At 32.6% G+C, this 23,763-nt stretch overlaps 1 non-coding gene across 1 annotated transcript; it reads left to right on the forward strand.

Annotated features, from left to right (window-relative positions):
• The first annotated feature begins 579 nt into the window (after positions 1-579).
• Positions 580-686, forward strand: LOC128040731 (small nucleolar RNA R71). The gene has a single exon (XR_008195537.1). It is a non-coding gene; the product is annotated as a small nucleolar RNA R71 (small nucleolar RNA).
• Positions 687-23,763: the final 23,077 nt, after the last annotated feature.

Raw genomic sequence — 23,763 nt, forward strand, 5'->3', positions numbered from 1 at the left:
AGTCATAAGTAAAATAGGTGTATATGCCAATGGCATGATCATTTGTGGTTCGTTATTTAGATTCAACTTGTGATGGTTAAAAATTAGCATGTGAAAAAGGGTGTACTATGGTTTGTGTTTTGTGCTCATATAATGGTTCATATTGATAGGTAAAAATACGCAATATATATATGAAACATTAAAGTTATGTTCGGCCATAAGATAATGATACTAAAGTTGCAAATGTGTTTGGACATCTTTTGGTGTGAAATAGTTTGTTTAGTTTATAATATGCGCATGTGCAGAGTTAAGAAAATGATATGTTTGATATTCGTCAAATGAAATAGATATATATTGGCATAAATTCGATATATGCTAGAATATGTTTTAATTATGCAATGTTATGATTGTTAAGATTTCAAGACTCGATATTTGATTAAGTTACGAGCATTGATGTGATTGAATTTTGAGTTGTGAAATGTAATGATTATCTGTATGAACTGTGATATTATTGGTAATGCCTCGTAACCCTAATCTGACGACGGATACGGGTTAGGGGTGTTACAATTATAAAATGTCTCAAGTTGTATACAATGTGGGATTCCGTGATGAGGGCACTTTCGTAAAAATTCTTTGTACCTTTCTCATGCCTCATACAATGACTCATCATCCATTTGTTGGAAAGAAGTGATCTCGTTCCTCAACTTAGCATTCTTGCTAGGCGGGAAATACTTCATAAGGAATTTTTCTACTAACTCTTGCCATGTTGAAATCGAGTTTGGTGGTAATGAGTTCAACCAAGCTCAGCTCTATCTCTTAGTGAATATGGGAACAACTTCAATTATAATGCATCTTCGGGTACTCTGGCTAACTTGAAAGAATCGCTCACCTCCATAAACAGTCTTAAGTGCAGGTGAGGATCTTTGGTAGGCATTCCACTGAATTGGCCCACTGTCTGAAGCATCTGGAAAATGAATGGCTTCAACCACGAACTATTGTGCCTCAATTTCGGGTCTCCTAATACCCTAATTAAGATCATGAAATACTGGCATGACATACTGTTTCAAAGCTCTATCCCTATCATTAGCAATAAGGATAGGATTTTGAGCAAGGTTTGCTCCGTTTCCCTGATTTGGATTTTCAAAGTTCATCTCTTCAGTCCTTTTCTGACTTGCTTGTCTTCTTCGCTGTCAAAAAGTTCATTCAATCTAAGGGTCTACAGGGAGTAAATCAATGATTCGGTCAATACTCATAAACACCAGAAATAATCACAGAAAAATTAACTAAGTTAAAATTTAAACAGAAAAATAAACCAAAATGAAAAACTAACAACTTCACAAATAATGATTTTTTTTTAAAACACAGTCCCCGGCAATGGCGCCAAAAACTTGGAACGACGGAAATGTGCAAGTGTACAAAATCGCAGCAAGTAATAAAGTGACAAGTAAATGTCGAGTTATAGTACCTACAGGGACTATAAAAAGAATTATTTATGAATGCTATTTAAAACACTTTGGTGAAGAAAAATATTTTGTTTGAATAGGGTGATTAAAAACTAAGATTTTAAACTAAGTGAACTAAATAAATAAATCTCAAATGCACGATTTCAAAATACGATTTTAATCTAGATGACATAATTGCGTTAGATTAATTACATTTCTTAACTTGAAATTATTAAATTCATGTTTATATTGTTACGAATAAGTTCACGGCAACTCGGTAATTTGCTAACTTATGAACATACTCACCTACCAAAATCCATTTATCTCTTGACTATATCCCTATGTCAATTCAACCGATTCAACAAATCTTAATAGGCAAATATGTTATTGCACATACATACTTATTAAATCAGAATAATCTCTTATACATATTCCTATGTCAATTCAAACAATTAACTCGACTTAGTAAGCGCATAAAAGACTATGTGACGTAACAAAGTATCCTTACCTTGAAACAGTTTAATCACAATAATCTTGCAAGTTACGCACGGCAAATGTATCGTCAGATATCGTTGCTAATCTAACCCTTAGCTACCTTAGATGATTCAACATGCGCTGTTTAAGTACTGTGTCCATTAATTAACATTTCAATCCGTTTAAATAATTAATTCATTAGTTACCTAACAATTGTAATGCAAGAATAACTTAGTCATGATTTTACTTAATCAAGCATCTTACCGAGGCCTATAACAACATAAACACAATTTCAATAATTTTAACAAACGAAATGTAATCAACCTAACATGAATTAAATTCAAGCTAAATTGATTAAACTAATCATTCCAACAACATAAATATTCATAGATATGTTCAGCATGACAACAAAAAAAATTAAAGAGATAAGGAACAAGAATAAAATCCGGTGTTTTTCCGTGGCTTGACTAGTTGCTCCGTTCTTCCTTCTCTGTTTTCCTCGTCGACCAAGGGTGCTATGAACACTTAAATTTTGCTCCAAATAGCTGATGAATGCCCCTTTCCCAAGAGGAGAAATCGGTAAGAGAGCAAGGGAATTTTGGAATGGAATAGAAGAGAGAAAGTGGAGAGAAGAGAGGAATGATGTGAATGCTTAAGGTGTGTTTCTAAAATGACCAGCCTAAGGGGGGTTTTATAGCTGAAGAGGGCTACTAAAAATAGCAAAAATTATTAGCCAAAGAGCCCTCCTTTGGCCGGCCACACATGTGGCAAGGTTGATAGTTTCAACTTTGCTAATTTAGGCTTAGGGCAAATCTATAAAGCCACCAATTGTAGAGGGGTTTGAATGCAACTTGAACAAGTCTTCAAGGGACTCTTTGTAAGCTTAAATAATCAGCTAATAAGCTGATTTGGGTCAGCTCTTGGGATGGTTTTTGGGCTGTCCATTTCTTGGTCAGTTCGGTTCACTCGGTTCAGTTCAACTAGACCACTTTTTCATAATTAATTAATAATAATTTATTAACCCAAATTAAATTGGATATAAATTAAAATTAATTATATTATGAATTACTTTTGGACCGTCTTAGGCTAAAATTTAGTTCGCCTTGATACTTCAAATTGCTTCTCAATTTTGTGCTTCTAGCAGTGTCTACCGAGCCGTTTTTCGCCTTTTGTACAAATCTATCGAAAATAACCAAAATTCATCAAAATTAATTATAAAATTAACTAAAATTCAACATGTTCATATTTTAAGTGCACTTTAATTATTTTGTAAAAATTAATTATCTTTTTGACAAGAATTTTATCGAAACTGTATGATTTTAAGTTAAAAAGGGTATGTAAAAATATGTAAATTTTCGTGTTTCCAGGGAGATCCAAAAACTCTAACCCACCCCAACCGAGAGGTCGACGTTCTGCATGTGGGTCAGAGGTTTATATGCATTGAATCGCGGATCTATTTCGAGAGCATTGTCTGAACCGTCACCGTTAGAACCGCAAGGTTCTAGCTTAGTTGGAACCTACTTTGGTTTAGAAAAAAATTCTATTTTTGAACTATCTCGCCTGGACTACCGAATTAGATCGGGGTTGGATTCAAATCTGCCAACAACATTCATTTCCCCTTCATCCACATTTACAAACTTTTCCTCAGCTGCATTTTCATTCTCATCTACCTCAACAACCCCAATAACATATGCAAGGTTGGATGTCCCTTCGTCGGCTCCAAATGTATGGAGTAAATCATCAGTTTTTCTATACCCCACGTTACAGTTTAAAATCTTCATTGGATTGCCAATTAGTGTTAGTTGATGGCATACTAGTACAAGTTTTTTCGACCTAGGACATCAGACCATCAGAGTTTAAATCGAATACACCGACTAAATGTCATGTCCGAGTGTCAAACTTCAAGTTACCGAGATACCCCGGTTGATGGACGGAATGGCCACTAAAGTTGAAATCGGTGCCTGAAACTGAAGAATGTCTTCTTATTGATGATTTTAGGACATCATAATGGGAGCTTTGTAACAAAGTAGTGAACCAATCGCACAACCATGTCGTAAGACTTTCTACTTCTTGTTCGGTTCTCGCATGACCCAGAATATTGGTCGAAGATGGACCAACTCCATCGACCTCGACAAACTTGACATATAACTCAAGTTTAACATTTCCAATTGAGCAATGCAAATCTAGCACCGCCTTGAGATCCATCTCTCATTTTACGTCAAAGAGTTCATTCTTAAATGTGTACAATGAGGCCAAATATTTACTTTTCAAGCTCAAAATTCTTCTCCTGCTTGAACCCCCCATATTCCTTCTAATTCTTATATGCAACTCAAGCAATTGATTGCTACGACTAAAAGTCAAATCTATTTATTGAGCTCCTGCAAAAATGACCCCGATGTCTGTATTGCAAATTTGACTGTCATAATAAATTACAGATTTGACTCATCAACTTGTCGACTTATCTCTTCCCCTACGAAAATCGGGTTCTCAATTTAAAACAAATTAAATATTTAGAACAAAATATTCTTCATATAATTATTTAAAAAAATGGGAGACGAAACCCGAAATACAACTCTTTAACAAACATAATTTGTTGGTGTCTCAATATTGAATACTTCGGTGGGAATGTTAGGTAGTTTAATAAGAAAAAAAAGAAGGAAGGAAGGATACGTTAAAAACTTTTCTTCTGAGACCTATTTTCATTGAATAATAATGTATGCTCGAACCTTGATTGAAAACTTACCCAAGATTCTTGGGCACAAGGCATCTTCATAGGCTTTGGACAAATGGAGGAGAGAAAGAGTGCCCAACTGAACGCGTTTTCCTGCTGACATGTTAGGGAAAGTGCCTCCAGCTGGACATGTTTTTTGATAATTTCGAAGAAAACGCATCCAATTAGGTGTGTTTTCCCTGGCTTGTCAGTAGAAAACACGTCTAGTTAAGCATACTTTCTCTCCTCCATTTGCCCAAATTCTATGAAGATGCCCTGCACCCGAGAATCCTGGAAAAGTTTTTCAAGCATGCCTCGAGTATACATTATTATTTGATGAAAATACGTCTCAAAAGACACGTTTTGAATGCATCCTTCCCTCTCTTTTTGTTTTTTTCCTTTCAATCTCACCCTTTTAGCCTATAAAAGGGGGCTCTCCCCCCTACTCCATCATCTCTCCCAGCCACCATTCGTTCCCTTTAAAAATTTCTCTCTCAATTTTCTTCCCTATTTAGTGTTTAAATTTTTCATCGAAAATATTTACTTCTATTTGAGGTAGAGCCTATGGTAGTTTTAAGGTATTTTTGAGTTGCCAGTGATGCGATAGCACTCCGAGACACACACATTTCATATGTCGTGTCAGGATAATACCATTACCTTAGAAACTCATCTTATAGAAGTCAAGTTTCGAGGTGACAGTGCTTTATACAGTCACGAGTCAAAGTCTAAGTAGGGGTCCCAGTCGATAGTCGTTATGCAGTCACAGGTTTGAGTATAACTCGAGGGCCAACTAACAGTCGTTATGCCATCACGAGTTCAAGCTTTTTGGATACTCGGAGATAATGATTTATAAATATCATACATAAGTTTGAGTACATAATCATAGGGAAAAACTAAGGGGGCTTCACGATATAATCAACTTATTATTTTTCCTCATCTCCACCAAAGACGGTGTACTTAACCTTTGTCTTATCAGAAACCTGAGACTAAGTTCAAGGCAAGAGGACTTTCAATAGGGGATCGTGTAACAACCTATTTTTCAGTGGTGTCGAAAATAGTGGTTTTAGGACCACAATTCCAACCAAAGAGTCTATAAATATATTTAATTAATATTTATGAGTCAAATATATTATAATAGTGAATAGTGATTTAATATATTTTATTAATTGGTCAGTTAGTCAAGGTACAAGTGGTGGTATCGAAAGTAAAGTAGTTTTGAAAAATGAGATATCGGGATCTCATTTCTAAAGATCGAGCCCGTGAATATTTTTATTAAATATCTACAGAGCTATTATATTGGTGAATTGAGGTTTGGTCAGACAATTTTGATGATCTATTAAATAATTAAGGAGAAGGACTAAATTGTAAAAATTGTAAAAGTTAATTATTATTAGTTATTATTTGTTAAAAGGCATAATTAACATTTAATGAAGGTCTTATATGGCAATTAAATGATTTTTATCTTAGTGGTGGTTAAAGTATGAGATAATTAAATATTTATAATTAAAAAATTGTTTAATTAAGTTAAAGTAAATATATTAAAAGATTAAAAACATAAACAAATGAATTCATCTTCTTCATTATCTTTTTCTCGTCCAACCGAATGGTCATTTTTGGAGTTTTTCCATTTCGGCCAAGCAATTCTTCTTGCATGGTAAGCTTTCCAAAGCTGATTTTTCATAATTTTTATGTTTTTGAGATCATTGCAATTAGGTCCAATTAAACCGTATCTCCGTTTTCAAAACTTTCAAAGATTTAAAAAGTTTCCATTGATATTGTAAAACTCGTTTTTAGTGATATCAGAATAGTTGTTTCGGGACCAAAAATTCAATGAGTAAATTATATTTTTTTATCATTTTAATGTTTACGAGGATTATATTAGGGTTGTATTAAAATGTCATTAAGAAATTTTGATGTTTGCATGATTAATTAGTAAAAGGACTACATAATAAAAAGTACAAAAGTGGAGTTCTAAAAGTTAAAAGGGTTAGATGACTATGGAAACGAAACTAAATGGATTTAAATGGTAATTATACCATAAATAAGGTTAGTGGATAATTATGGACATAATTTAAGTGATTTTTGAAGTTAATAAGTAAGGTTAAAAAGGTAGTTTAATAATTAAGTTAAATTAAAATAAGGTAAAAATTTGTATCATCTTCTTTAGTTTTGTTTTCTCCACCGAAATTAGGGATAGGAAACTCCATTTTTGAAGTTTGAAGGTTTGGTCAAGCTTTCTTGTTTGCATGGTATGATTTTGAACCCTATTTTTAATGATTTCTATGTTTTTAAGGTCGTTTTAGCTTAATCTAGCTAGCCCGGGGGTCAATTTGTAAAACTGTTAAAGATTTAGGGTTATGCCTTGAATGTTATTGAATATTTATTGGTGTTAAAAGGTATATTATGAATCTTTGTTGATAAATAAACAAGTTTTACAAAGTGATTTTTGATGAAATTTGGAAAGATTTAGGGTTATGCCATGAATGTTATTGATAAATTTTAGGGTTTTATTGTGAAATGGTGGAAAATATGAGTGTTTTCAAAGTCCCTTGCATGTTTGATTAACATGGATTTAAATTAAAATTGTTAGATTTTAAGTTATAAGCTTAAGGACTAAATTGTGGAAAAGTTAAAATGTTAGGAGCAAATTGGTAATTTTGCATAAATGTGAAATGTGGATTGAATTGAATGTTTAAGGTTAATTGCAGTACTTAATTGAATATAATTATCTATTTAGGTCAAGATAAACCATGTACAGACCTAGATCGAGGTAAAGCAGAAGCTTTGGATTAGCTCGATTTAACTTCTAGACCCTAGTTGTCGAGGTAAGTTCGTATAAATGGTTATCGTATTAATGCTATTTCAAATCATATGTTATTATGTTATTTATATTGTGAACTGATCGATGTATAAATAAATCAATGTTATGACGATTATCTAGTCCCGGTTGAACCTTAGAAATTGGTAGGATACAAATGACATGTCATTAGGGATTTCATGTATCGGGTGCTGGTCTTAAATGTCCTACTGATGGCTTAGGTCTTGCCTTTTTTGCTGATACTCCACAGCTCGTGTGAGTAGCATCGTGTAGCTTACATTCCTACCTACAGCTCGTGTGAGTAGGCCCATTTCATAGCTCGTGTGAGCAATGATGTAAAGGAAAGGTTACTGTTATATAAAGGCACACTTCGTGTGAGCTTTCCCAAGTATCTGATGAAATTCTAGATGGTTTAATGGGTATGAAAGGGAAATGAAATGGTAAATGTTTAAATGGAATGTATCATGAACTTATGAAAAGGAATGGTGATCTAAATGATGTGAATACATGTGTAAATTACTTATTTATGGATGAATTCATTTAAACCATGTACAAATATACTAACTTGTGAGTTGATGATGTTGTATAGGAATTATGCCAAGCTTATGGTTTTAATTGGTATTACACTTATGTTATTTACATTATGCAAATGAAATGGTAAGTTGTGTTTAAGTTATACGAGCTTACTAAGCAGTAATTGCTTACTTAGTTTCTTTCCTATGTTTTATAGATTATCAGAAGCTCAATCGATTTGGAAGCTCGTCAGAGATCTATCACACTTTCCAGTATAAGTATCGGTAGTTTTTGAATGTTTTGGGCCAAGGTTATAATGGCATGTACAGGATGACTTGAAATGTTATTTTGGTGAATGGTTTGTTGGTTTAGTACCATTTGATGTTTTGTCAAATTGTGTCAACTTGGTTATGCTACTATGCATATTTCAATGGCCCTTATAGTATGTTTGAAATGATGTGTTAATAGTTAGGTTTGTAGCATGTTTTGGTAAATGTTGAACTAGAATTTGATGATTGAAATATGGTATAATTGACATGTTTAGATAGGTAACATTTAGTGTTTGATTGAGGTTCCTTTGAATGGCATATTGGTTAGTTGTGTTAGGATTTTGAAATGTATTTTGATGTGTGTTTAGGTGATGTTTAGGTTCCTTTAATGTGTGCATGAATGGTTTGAGAACTTAAGCATGATATAGTATTGAAATGGTTTGATTCTAGGTGAATTTTAGGTCCACACAGGCATTTGACTTAGCCGTGTGTGGCACATGATCTGGCACACAGGCTTGTGGGGCAACTCAGAGAGTTATACGGCTTGGCACACGGGCGTGTGACTCAGTCGTGTGTGGCACACGGCCTGGCACAGAGGCGTGTGACACGGTTGTGTAACCCTACTCAAAGAGTTACACGGGTGAGGACACGGGCTGGGACACGGCTGTGTGTCCCTAGTTTGAAGGTTACACAGCCTGAGACATGGGCGTGTGTCTCAGCCGTGTGAGGAACATAGCCGTGTGACCCCTGTTTCTCAATTTTTTAAAATTTTTCCTAGACTTTTCAAATGATTTCAAATTGGTTCTGATTTGTTTCTAAGGTATTTTTAGGGCCTCGAGGGCTTAATTTAAGGACGGTATGTATGTATATGATTGGTTTATGAATTATTTATGCTATTGAATGAAGTTAAGTTTAATTTTTTTTATTTCACAGTAATGCTCTGTAACCCTAATCCGGTAATGGATATGGGTTAGGGGTGTTACAGATATTATTTGAAGTCTTTGAATGTTTATGGTAGATTTTGAAGCTTAGAAATGAAATAAGATTAATTTGTTAACTAAATTTTGTTTGTTTTGATTTAGGGACTAAATTGTGAATATATTATAATTGGTATGAAATTTTTGTAAATTGTGTTAATAGGAGGTTGTATATTGACATATTTGAAGTGGGTTTGAAATTTGGAAGATATAGTAAGTTCGATTTTGGGGACTAAATTAAATAAAATGCAAAACTTTTGGGGTAGTTGAATAATTAAATTGACTTGATACATGCTTATAATTGGATGAAATAAAAGGGTGGGAATTGATAAATTGAATTAAATTATTAAATAGATAAAAAATTGGACCAAATTGAAGATAATTGAGGAAATAGAAAATTATGGATTAGTCCTTAGAGAATCGTTTCTTTATTGTTTAGCCCAGTAAATTCATACAGAGTATTTGTGTTAAATTTTATGGATTTAAAATTATAATTTTAAATATGTTTAATTGAAATTTTGGTTGTTTACAATTCGATACAAAAGGTGAGATAGAAGATTAAATTGAATGAATTGAAGATAGTATATAATTCGATAAATTAAGGAATTGACTTGAATTGGATTTGAAATAGGATATGTTATGTGATGAAGTGATGATTTGATAAAATAAGTTGAATTGATTCGAATAAAATTGGTTGTATGTGAAAAGAACTGAATTGAATAGATTGAAAATATTTGAAATGTGGAATTATACTAATATGATGATGAGATATGATATATATGGAATTCTTGATCTGGTTGATTTAGATTACGATATTGAAATTGAGAATTGGTTTAAAATGAATATGAGAAATTTGTTACACTATTAATTGTTCGAGGAAGGTCGAGTATAATTGCCATGCCATAGGATAGGAAGAGTTCATGGTTATATGACTACGTGTTAGGAAGTGTTGGGCACCTCATTTTTCGGTTATATCGACCAGTGCTGGGTACATCTATTTGTAGGTTTTAACAACCAGCGCAGGGCGTAATTTATTATTTTTGGATTTATTCAATATGCATTAAGTGCCAAATTGGTGTTTTGGTTGGATTCGTGTATCCATTCAAGTCCAGTTCAGGTTAATAGGGACATGTATAATGTAAATGGAATAAATGCAATTTATATTGAGTTGTTATGATGATCGGATGATACATTTACATATTGAGAATCAATTATACAAGCCTAGGGGAGCAATATGGAAACGTGATACATTGATGAATTTGATTCGAAATTCGCACTATGAAACAAAGTATTAATTGAAAATAAATTGGAAATTATTGTATATTTGGTATAAAGATGAATTGATATGATATGGGAATGAAGTTCATATGATCTAATATGAATTTAATTGAAAATTCAAATTATGAAATGAAAATAATGTTTGACATTAATTTGAAATGGAATGTATTATGGGTAAATAGATTGTATGATATGATTTAGATAGTGAACTGATTAAATGGTTATTTTCTTTGTGAATGATGTTGAAATATTAATTTAAATGAATTAAAATGTTACATGATTGAATACTCTATGGTTTCATAAATGTTGAACTCACATTTTGATTTTTGAATTGCCATGTTAGGCAAATTATCTTGAGCTAAGTAACACATAATGTATAATTATAAATTGAGATAAGTTACTTGGTTTTAAATACTTGTGAACTTACTAAGCATTTGTAATTTTTACTTCCTTTTTTCTATTTTCCCTGTAGTTTCAACTTGCGGATCGTTAAGAAGATCACATTATCCCGGTATAGATTCTATATTCTTTTTTACTATATTAAGGCTTGGTTATGTGCAGAATGTACCTAGGAAATCTTAAGTTTGTACAAATGTTATATCTTGAGAGAGTTTGGCATTTTGAGATTATGTTTATCTAAATATGTGTATGATGGCATTAGTCATGAAGATGGTATCTTGATGAGAAGTTTGAGTTAGATATTTGCTTGCTTTGATGGTGTCTAAATGATATGTTAGGAAATAGGTGCAAAAAAATGAGTTATAAGTTTAGGTATGTTTGAAATGATTTGGTAAGCTTGATGCTTAAGCATGAGATTGTTTGAATGGTTATTTGGTGCTTGATTATAGATGATAGTGAAAGTGTCATTGAATGCTTAATGGGTTGGTATGTATGTGGTCTTTTGGTTTATTTTAAATCGTTTATTGAGGTGACAATTGTGGCATATTGGTTAGGCACTTAGGATGGTTGATATAAATGATGATTTTGGTTGATTTGAATGTTTTTAAATTGGTTGAGATGTGGCTTAAATGATAGCTTGTGGCTTAAATGTTCATGGTTGAATAGCTTACTTAAAAAGACATTTTTCATGTACACACGGGCTAACACACGGTTGTGTGACATACACAGGCTCATGGCACGACCGTGTGGTCTGTAAAAATTTAAGTGATTTTGGTGCACACGGGCACAGAGAGTTACACAGTTTGCTCACACTGCCATGTGACCCATCCACATAGCCATCTAACCCATTCACACGACCATGTGGCCTATTTTAGATGGGATCGACTCTTGTACACAGTTTAATGACATGGTCGTGTGGTTCATCACACACAAGCTAAGCTTTCGTACATGGCTAGGGGAGAAAGCCATGTAACCCTTATTTGCAGATTTTTACCACATTTTCATTTTAATTTCAATTTAATCCATGTTTGTTGTTGGGTTTGTTTAAAATTTTTGTAAGCTTGATATTAAACTGAAATTGATTTAACTGCATGTAAAAAATAGAATATCGATAATGGCAAGAAAAGAAAGAAAAATAGAACACAAATTTTACGTGGAAACCCTTTTGGGGGAAAAACCACATGCGGAGGAGAAAAAAATTCACTATGTAAAATTGGAATGATATAAGAGGAAAGACAACTACGTCTATTTATAGGTTTTTAAAACCATATTCTAATCAAAGTCAGATAGAAGTAATACGGTAAGGTTAAAACACCTTATTCTAATCAACATCAAATAGAGGAAGCATACTTCTATACGGATTTCACTTTTGCAACCTATATCGTAGATCCCCCTATCTTGCCACTTGTGTTTTTATTTAACAAGAATTTGGGTCACATATTTTAACACTGCAGGATATACTTGTTCTAATGTGATGGAATGATATTTAGTTTAGTTTTTGAATTGTAATTATATGTAATTTTTTGGTATTTGTTCGTAACATCCTATTGCTTGAGTTCGGCAACAAGATCGAGTAAGAGGTGTTACAGATCGAATGTCACGATGGAAACATCCGCTCTCCCCGTGAGAGTCCTCTTGCATCCAACTCGGTCCAAGGATAAGAAGGAAGGTTAAAGATACTGCCTTCGGTGGAGATGGGGAAAAATAATAAGTTGATAATGGGAAGCCCCTCAGTTTTCCTATGATTATGCTTTCAAACTTATGTATGGTATTTATAAGGCATCATCTCTGAGTATCAAGAATTCTTGAACTCATGACCGCATAACGACCGTCAACTAGTCCACAAGTTATACTCTAACCCGTGACTGCATAACGGTCGTCGAATAGGACCTTTACATACACTGCAACCCGTGACCGTCTAAAGCACCATTACCCTGAAACCTGACTTCCATAGAACGAGCTTCTAAATTAATAATCTCATCCTGACACGTCATAAGAAATGTGTGTCTCCAAGCGTTATCGTATCCTCAGCAACTCAAATCTACCTTTAAGCTTCCACTGTGTCTATCTCAAATCCCTAAACCCTATAAGGAGCCCTAAACCATAAAAATCCCTAAACCTATAAAACCCTTAAAACCCTAAAATCATAAAATACCAAAAATAGTAAAATACCCAAAACCTTAAAACACCTAAACCCTAAAACTAACAAAACCTTAAACCTAAAAACCCTAAACGAAAAATCGACTAATGAGAGTGAAAGGGAGAGTGCATCCAGTTGGATGAGTTTTCCTACCAACTATGTAGAAAATGCGTACAACTGGACGTGTTTTCACACATTCTCTTCAAAATCGGACTATTTCCCTAATTTTCTAAAAAAAATCGGCGTATTTTTAAAAATATTTTTTTGGCATATATGCCTAATATAACCCTAATTTTTTTCCTATATTTTTACATGTAAATTTTTTATATATTCGTTTACATGTTATTTTATAAATGTATAATTTATCATAATGATTTAATTTTAACAAAATAATTTTTTATATAAGATATTGAAATATAAAACTTTATTTAAGTAATTTATTATAGTGATTTAATTTTCAATTTAAATAATATATTTAAAGACCTTGATTCAGGCATTATTTTCGATTGATTTTTGTAGTTGATTGCTTAGCGTTCATATTCGATTCATTTTCTTTTATAATTTTTTTATAAATTTTAAATGATAGAAGTCGATTCACCAACTAATAAAATTCATAGCCAACCTTAAACAATAGTTTTAAATTTAAAATTCACCATTTATTTAATAAAATCTAATTTATTATTAATTAATTAATTAAATCATAAAGAACATGATACCCGGCGTAGCGGGGATTCAGTACTAGTTTTATTTTTATTATTACCATTAATATTGAGGTCTAAATTTTTAGTTTTTTTATTAATGAATTGTTGATATTTATTTTATGTCTAAATTAATATATAAATAAATTGTTTTTAATAAAATTTAAATAATTCATTTACTATGACATTTTATTTTTAGTTGTGTGATATATATTCTTATAGGTGACAATGTATTAATCAGTTATTTTGTCTGATTTTATTAAAAGAAAATATTAATTATTATTTTATTTATTTGTATTATGATCAACCCTAAAATCTTATTAATTTAAATAATAAAATTATTATTATTAAAATAAAAATAAAGTAATATTTTATATTTATAGTGATGTATAAATAAATTGTAAAGTAACAAAATAAAATAAATATATAACTTTTAATAAAATGTTTATTATTATTTTTGGTTCATTGAAAACCCCATATAAATATCAGGAGAATTAATAAAATGATTATTATTTCAAACTGCAATGATGACTTTTTGTTAGTATATTATCCTTCATTGTTGGAATCAAATTGTATTAGTAAGTAAAATTGGTTGGATCGAAAACTAATTGATATATTGATCATAATAAAGGGATTGAATTAATCTCTAAATGAACGCTTTGAATTGGTATAAAACTAGAAATTGAGATAAAAACCTAGTGGTTAAATCGATTTATACATTTTTAATAAATTTTAAATTTTATATTAATTTTATAAATGTTTTAATTGTTTATTTAATTATTGTTGGACTAGTATTGAACCGATCAAATTGAAAACCGATGGTTTAATCACCTATCTAGCTTTTAAAACATTAATATATTCATTTTTTAATTTTATATTTTAGAAAAATATAATACCTTTAAATTAATTAATCTTCTAATGAACAATTAAATACATTGAAAAGTTACTTTAAAAAATATCAATCTTCTAAGCATTTTAATAAAGGATTATAATTTAGAATGAAAATATATTAGTTATTATATATATTTACATATTTAATTATTATTGATATAATGAAAAGATTATATTTGTATGTTAAATGAAAGTCAAATTAAAAAATTATATATTTTCTATTCTACATAAATATTCAAAATTAAAATTGAAGAATATTGTAAGCTTATAATTATACCACAAGAAGCTTATTTATTATTAATATAGGTATAATGATAAACTTAGACTCTAATATTAATCCATTCTATCACTTCAGCCTTAATTTTTTTTATCACTTCGGCCTTCAACCTTCAAATTTTAGTCACTTTGGCTTATCAATTATCAATCGGGTCTCAACTCAATTGTAAAGATACTAAAAAGCCTTTATTTTAACAAAACAATAAATATTATTTTAAGGACAACTTTGTCTTTACATATAAAATATAGACATTTACTTGCACATGTTAGGATTCAAATCTAAAATATTATGATTTTTTATCTCCCAACTTTACCATTTTAACCAAAGCCATATTTGGTTGTCCATATCATTTTTTTAAAAGAATTGTTAAATAATTTTTTTACTCGTATTGTTGGCGTACCATAATCTAGTATTATTATATCTCTCCACCACCTAGACATATGTCAATAAGATAGAAGGTGTTGATCTCCCCTTTGACTACACCTAAAATATGCCCTGTTTGACCACCCATCCCGACCAGAGGAGTGACAGCCTTCCATTTTCAAAGCCATTCACTAGATAAGCTGTAACAGCCCATTTTCAGTGAATCGAAATAGTAATTTCGGGACTACAAATCCGTAGTTAGAAGAAAATTTATTTTAATATTATTTTATGGTCTATTGTATAATAGAAATACAGTATAAAAATTTCGTTAAGTATTTTTACTGTTTACATACCTAATTTGATGAAAAGGACTAAATTGCATTAAGTGCAAAAGTTGAGTTCTAATAGCTATTTGTATTAAATAGCTATAGAATTTGAAATTGGAGATCCTTATCTAGTAATTAGACCATTAAAATGCTTAGTGAATAAGCATGAATAGTCATCATTGGAAATTTCATGAAACATTAGGGTTAATTTTGGAAATTAAAAATAAAGTTATATTAAATGAAATAAAAAATATATATTATCATCATCATCATCATCCATCAAACATAAAAAAAAAAAAAGAAACCTAAGCCATGGAAGCTTGAGATGTTAGCAAGCTTACTTTGTTAAATTAGGTATGTATTTTTGTCCTGTTTTTTATTATTTCTATGTTTCCGAGATCGTAATGGCTTAATCTAGCTATCTCGGGAATTAATTTGCAAAATCGTTAAAGTATTAGGGTTTTTCCATTGATGAGCATACTTGAGCTTTGAAGTTTTATGATAGAAAATGAAAGGTTGTTGTTAGATAAACAACTTTTGAAAAGAGAATTTTGATGAAATTATCAATTAGGGACTAAATTGAAAAGATGATGAATTTATGGTAAATTCTGAATTTTGTGAAATACATGGGCTGCTATTAATATGTATGAAAATCGGCTAGTCTTGAGTAAGGATTAAATTGTATGAATTTCATTTTCCGAACTTATGGACTAAATTGTAATAAATTAAAAGTATAGGGGCAAAATAATAATTTTTCCAAAAAAGTGTGTTAGACTAAATTGAATATGAATTGTGTTAAATTGAGTTAAATTCATTCATATAGATCTGGATAGACCTAATACAGAGTTAGGTCGAGGCAAAGAGAAAATATCTTATTAGTCGCCTTCGTATCTACATACACTTGTCGAGGTAAGTTTGTGTAATTAAATGATACATTCATATGTATTAAACTGAATTATTGTTTATGAATTGTATAATTTTCATGAAGAAATATCGGTTGCATATCCGATGATTACCGAGTCTCGTTTGAACCTTAAGAAATTCGTAGGATACAAATGACAATGCCATTAGGGTTACTGATATGGTTGATGTCCTGCATGTGTTACGGACACACCACAGCTACCATCAGCTTCTCGATATTCAGCTTGCAAGAGCTTCCCGATACTTAGCTCTCATGACCTTCCCGTTTATTGCTCGTATGAGCATACATGAATATGAATTGACGGATTTCAGTTCTGTACACCTCGTGTGTACTACCCATGTATCCAACTATATTCTAAATAGTTCAACAGACACAGTTTGATATGAAATTATATGAGTTTGATATGAACTATTACTGATATAGATATATGAAATTCGTGAAATGTGATTGCTAGATGAATTCATCCATGTGTATTGAATCTTATATGTGAATTACATGGCTAACATGTTGAGGATATGTGTTTAGGCTTTTGGCCAAATTGGTTTGGATATGTTTATATGCTTACCTTAACTGTGAATAATTGGTAAGTTAAATTCTAAATTATACGAACTTACTAAGCTTAAATGCTTTCTCTACATTGTTTTCCATATTTAATAGTAATTCAAAAGCTTGTACGGCTTGGAAGCTCGTCGAAGCTATTTCCCACTATCCATCGGCTCTTTTGGTAATTTCAGTAAATTAATTCGGTTGTAATTGCATGTATAGGTTATTTTGGCCATTGATGACTGATAAATATTTTGTTGAGATTAGCCATTTGAATGACTTGTGTTGGTATATTTTGATGTATATATATAAGTGGTTTTATCATGTTGAAGTGTGATTAATATGTGGTTTGAAAATGCATTTATGAATTGGGTCAAATAGGTAAATTGAGATACTTGGTTAACATGTCTTTAAATTGTCATTTGAGGCACCTAAGGGCACATTGGTTGTATTTGGTAATATGTCATTTTTGAAACATGATTTTGGCTTGTTTTGAATGCCTTGTTGTAGTTGTTGATGTGAAAAAATGTTGAGTTAGGTTGATGTCAAATTGGGTGAGAAATGTGGCTTGGAAAATGGTATATTTTTGTCCACAGGGGAAGAGACACGGACGTGTCTCTCAACTGTGTGTAACACACGGCCATGTGACACGGCTATGTGTCCCCTTTATCTTTTAATTTGCACAAGTCAGTATGCTTAAATTGCTCAAACGGCTTAGCACACGGGTGTGTGGTTTGGCCGTGTGAACTAAGTCAGTATACTCACACGGCTTAGCACACGGGCGTGTGGCTTGGTCGTGTGTCCCAAGTCAGTATATTCATATTGGCGTGGACACGACCATGTCTCCCTATTATGAATGTCCATACGATCTGAGACACAGGCGTGTCTCCTAACCGTGTGTCCCCTGCAACTTTGAAAAATTTTTAATATTTTTTGAAAAAATTTTTGAGTATCCAATTTAGTCCCGATTTGTTCCTAACGCGTATTTTGGGCCTTGAGGGCTCATATAAAGGACAATATGTATGATTTTGATTTATTTCTGATATGAATATAATATGATGTGAAATTTCTATCTATTTGTTCAGTAAACTCCAGTAATGCTCTGTAACCCGGTTCTGGCGACGGATTCGGGTTAGGGGTGTTACATTTATTGGTGTCAGAGTTATAGTTTAGTCGATTCTCGGACTAACGTAGCATATATGAGTCTAGCTATACATGTCATTATATAACCTGTGATAGTGTGATATCTCCTAACCGTTGTAAAATATGTTTTCATATAACAATATCATCCAACTGAGCAGATTCGGATGAAATAGAGAGTAACGTTCAAGCTTCCATTCAAGGAGTAGCTTTGAGTGGTACAAGTCCCGTATCTAAGGGTCGGGGAGGAGAGGCTAAAGAATTCTTCTTCCAGATGATGAATGAATAGTTTACTGAGTTTGTACGGACGAACCTGGTTGCTCAACCACCTCAACTCTTTCTTGTTCCTCAACTGGATCTTATTATTCCTCAAGATACAGAACCTACCAGAATTGGTAAGCCTCCTGTTGATAAGATTCGTAAGCATGGGGCTGAAGAATTCCGAGCTACAGTTGAGGATGATCCTGAAAAAGCTGAGTTCTAGTTAGAAAATACTATCAGAGTTCTTGATGAATTATCTTATTTATCGGCTGAATGTCTTAAGTGTGCAGTATCTCTGTTAAAATATTCAGCTTATCAGTGGTGGAATATGTTGATTTCTGTCGTGCCAAAAGATTGGGTCACTTGGGAATTCTTTCAAACGAAGTTTCGAAGGAAATATATCAATCAGAGGTTTCTCGACTAGAAACGTAAAGAATTTTTGAAACTTAAACAAGGTCGTATGAAAGTGCCCGAATATGAACAGAAATTTGTTCGATTAAGTTAATATGCTCAAGAATGTATCCTAATTGAGACTGCAATGTGTATGCGGTTTGAAGATGGCTTAAACGAGGATATAAAACTATTAGTCGGGATCCTTGAGTTGAAAGAATTTGTTGTACTAGTTGATTGAGCATATAAAGCTGAAGAGCTGTGTAAAGAGAAAAGACAAACTGAAATTGAAGCCAGAGATTCAAGTAAGAGATTGATAGGAAATTCATATCAATCAGCTTAGAAGAAATCAAAGAAATATCATGACCATTCTACTACTTCTGCGGGATACTCCGGCAGAGACAGAGGTACCCGACGCTTCAGTCCTAAATCTCAAGCTACATCTGTACCAAGTGTGGGTAATACTAGAAACACCAAACCCAAGTGCAGACACTGTAACAAGCTACATTTTGGTGAGTGTCGAATGAAAATTGGAGCGTGTTTCAGATGTGGTTCCTTTGACCACTATCTTAGAGATTGCCAAGAGAAATCTAAAAAAGATAGTATGCAAACTTCGAGGCTGAGAAACATAGCTACGAGAGGTAGACCATCTTGTAATCCTGGAAATATGAGTGGTAGTCGGGGTGTGACAAAATACTCTACTATAAGGTCTGAGGCACAAACACCAGCTAGGGCCTATGCTATTCGTGCGCGTGAAGATGCCTTTGCGCCAGATGTTATTACTGGTACTTTCTCTCTTATTGATACTAATATAACTACTTTAATTGATCCCAATTTGACTCATTCATATGTTTGCACGAAATTAGTGTCTAATAAAAATTTACCTGTTGAGTCCACTAAGTTCGTGGTTAAAGTATCGAACCTTCTAGGCCAGTATATGTTAGTTGATAAGGTTTGCAAAAATTGTCCGTTAATGATTTAGGGTAACTGCTTCTCAGGTGATTTGATGCTATTACCATTCAATGAATTTGATGTGATTTTCGGCATGGATTAGCTAACTGTACATGATGCCGTGGTAAATTGTAGATGAAAGCATATCATATTGAAATGTCAGAATTGTGACATGCTTCATATTGAGTCAGATAAATTGAATGAGTTGTTTATTGTGATATCAGCTATGTCAGCACAGAAATATGTAAGAAAATGTTGTAATTCTTACTTTACTTATGTGTTGGATACTAAAATGTCTAAGTCGAAGCTTGAATCAGCGCTAGTGGTGTATGAGTATCTTGATGTGTTTCTAGAGGAGTTACCCGGATTACAATCGGTAAGAGAAGTAAAAATTTCTATAGAACTTGTACTGGGAACAACATCGATATCGATAGCACCATACAGAATGGCTCCTACTCAGTTAAAGGAGTTGAAACCACAGTTGCAAGAACTGACTAATAGGGGTTTTTCTCGACCCAGCTTTTCACCTTGGGGTGCACCGGTTCTGTTTGTTAAGAAAAAGAACGAATCGTTGATATTATACATTGATTACTGACAACTCAACAAAGTTACAATCAAGAATAAGTATCCATTGCATCGTATTGGCGATTTGTTTGATCAGTTCAAAGGTGTCACGGTGTTCTCAAAGATTGATCTTCGTTCTGGCTATTATCACTTACAAGTGAAAGATTCAGATGTACCAAAAACAACATTTAGAACCAGGTACGGACATTATAAAATTCTTGTGATGCCGTTTGGTTTAACTAATGCACCTGCAGTGTTTATGGACTTGCTGAATAGAATTTTCAGATTGTATTTGGATAGATTTGTCATTGTATTTATTGATGATATCCTGATATATTCCCGAGATGAGGCTGAACATGCCGAGCATCTGAGAATTGTTCTGCAAACTTTGCGAGATAAACAATTGTTTGCTAAATTTAGCAAATGTGAATTTTGACTTCGAGATAAATGATTGTTTTCGGTTGAAGGCATCAGAGTTGATCCGAATAAAATTTCAGCAATTGTTAACTGGAAACCACCGAGAAACATATCTGAAGTTAGAAATTTTCTGGGATTAGCTGGTTATTATTGAAGATTTGCAAAAGGGTTTTTGAGGATAGCTACACCGATGACATGGTTTACAAAAAGATGTGAAATTTGAATGGTCTGATAACTATCAACAAAGTTTTAATCAGTTGAAAACCCTGTTGACCGAAGCACTAGTTCTAGTTCAACCTAAATCGGGTAAGGAATTTGTGATTTATAGTGACACGTCATTGAACGGTTTAGGCTGTGTTTTAATGCAAGAAGGTAAAGTAATAGTTTATGCTTCCAGACAGTTAAAACCACATGAAAAGAACTATCCGACACATAACTTAGAGTTGGCAGCTATTGTATTAGCGTTAAAAATTTGGCGACACTATTTGTTCGATGAAAAACATCATATATTTACCGATCATAAGAGTTTAAAGTATTTGATGTCGTAGAAAAATTTGAATTTGAGGCAGCGTAGATGGCTCAAACTGTTAAAAGATTATGAGTTGGTTATTGATTACCATCCGGGAAAAGAAAATGTAGTTGCAAATGCTCTACGTAAAAAGTCTTTGTTTGCCGTAAGAGAGATGAATGCCCGATTTTCATTGTCTAATGATGGCTCAATTTTAGCTGAGTTAAAAGCTAAACCGATATTTCTATAGCAGATCTGCTAAGCTCAGAAATGTGATAATGAGTTGCGAGCTAAACGAGTACAATATGAGTCGACTTCTGATTCAGAATTTCAGATAAGACCCGATGATTGTTTATTATTCAGAGGTAGAATATGTGTACCAAAGAATCCAAAGCTTGTACAAAGCTCATAGTAGTAGTATGTCTGTTCATCTAGGAAGTAATAAGATGTACAATGATTTGAAACAGATGTACTGGTGGCCAGGAATGAAATGTGATATTTCTGATTTTGTATCTAGATGTTTGATATGTCAACTAGTTAAAGCTGAACATTAGGTACCTTCAGGATTATTACAACCAGTGATGATACCGGAATGGAAATGGGATAGAGTTACTATAGATTTTGTATCGGGGTTACCCCTATCTCCTAAAAAAAAGATGTCATTTGGGTTATCGTCGATCGTCTAACAAAATTTTCACATTTTATTCCGGTACGTACGAATTTCTCACTGGACAGATTAGTGAAGTTATATGTTTCGAAGATTGTTAGGTTACACGGAGTGCCAATCTCCATTATTTCGGATAAAAATTTGCGGTTTACATCGCGATTCTGGAAAAGGTTACAAGAAACTCTGGGTATGCGATTACATTTTAGCACCGCATTTCACCCTCAGACTGATGGTCAGTCCAAGCGTGTGATTCAGATTCTTGAAGATATGCTTCGTCACTATATTTTAAAATTCAAAGGCAATTGGGAGAAGTATTTGTCGTTAGTCGAATTCACATATAATAATAGTTTTCGGTCAAGCATAAAGATAGCACCATATGAGGCTCTGTATGGTCACAAATGTCGAACTCCATTATACTAGACTGAACTTAGTGAAAAAAAGATACATAGAGTTGATTTGATTCGCGAGACTGAGGAAAAAGTGAAAGTGATCTGAAATAGCTTAAAAGTAGCTTCAAATCGCCAGAAATCTTATGCGGATCTTAAACATAAAGATATAGAATTTCAAGTTGGCGACAGGGTATTTTTGAAAGTTTCACCCTGAAAGAAAGCTCTCAAGTTCAGTCGTAAAGGAAAGTTGAGTCCACAATTTATCGAGCCATATGAGATTACTGAGAGAATCAGACCTGTTGCGTACCGATTAGCTTTATCGTCAGAACTATAAAAGATTCACAATGTCTTTCACAAGTCTATGTTATGACGGTACAGGTCTAACCCTTCGCATCTTATCTCCCTAATAGATGTTGAAATCCAGCCTGACATGACATACAGTGAGGAACCAATCAGAATTCTAGCACGGGAGGTGAAAGAATTGAGAAATAAAAAGGTAGCTTTAGTAAAAGTTCTCTGGCAGCGACATGGAATAGAAGAAGCTACTTGGGAACCCGAGAAAACTATGAGAAAGTAATATCCGAACCTCTTTATTGGTATGATTTTCGATGACAAAAATTTCTTTAGGGGGAGAGTTGTAACAACCCATTTTTAATGAAATTAGAACAGTGGTTTCGGGACCACAAATCTGAAGTCAAAAGAAAATTTATTTTAATATTATTTTTGGTCTAATGTATGATAGAAATACAGTATAAAAATTTCGTTAAGAAATTTTACTATTTACATACCTAATTTGATGAAAAGGACTAAATTGCATTAAGTGCAAAAGTTGAGTTCTAATAGCTTTTTGTATTAAATAGCTATAGAATTTGAAATTAGAGGTCCTTATATAGTAATTAGACCAATAAAATGCTTAGTGGATAAACATGAATAGTCATCATTGGAAATTTCATGAAACATTAGGGTTAATTTTGGAAATTAAAAATAAAGTTATATTAAATGAAATAAAAAAAGATATTATCATCATCCACCAAACATAAAAAAAAAAAGAAAAGATACCCTAGCCATGTAAGCTTGAAATATTAGCAAGCTTACTTTGTTCAATTAGGTATGTATTTTTGTCCCGTTTTTTATGATTTCTATGTTTCCGAGATCGTAATAGCTTAATCTAACTATCTCAGGGATTAATTTCAAAAACTGTTAAAGTATTAGGGTTTTTCATTGGTGAGCATACTTGAGTTTTGAAGTTTTATGATAGAAAATGAAAGGTTGTTGTTAGATAAACAACTTTTGAAAAGGGAATTTTGATGAAATTATCAATTAGGGACTAAATTGAAAAGATGACAAATTTATGGTAAAATTCTAAATTTTTTGAAATACATGGGCTGCTATTAATATGTATGAAAATCGGTTAGGCTTGAGTAACGATTAAATTGTATGAATTTCATTTTTCGAGC

The sequence above is a fragment of the Gossypium raimondii genome, chromosome 4 (genome assembly GCF_025698545.1).
Source record: "Gossypium raimondii isolate GPD5lz chromosome 4, ASM2569854v1, whole genome shotgun sequence".
Classification (NCBI taxonomy): Eukaryota; Viridiplantae; Streptophyta; class Magnoliopsida; order Malvales; family Malvaceae; genus Gossypium; species Gossypium raimondii.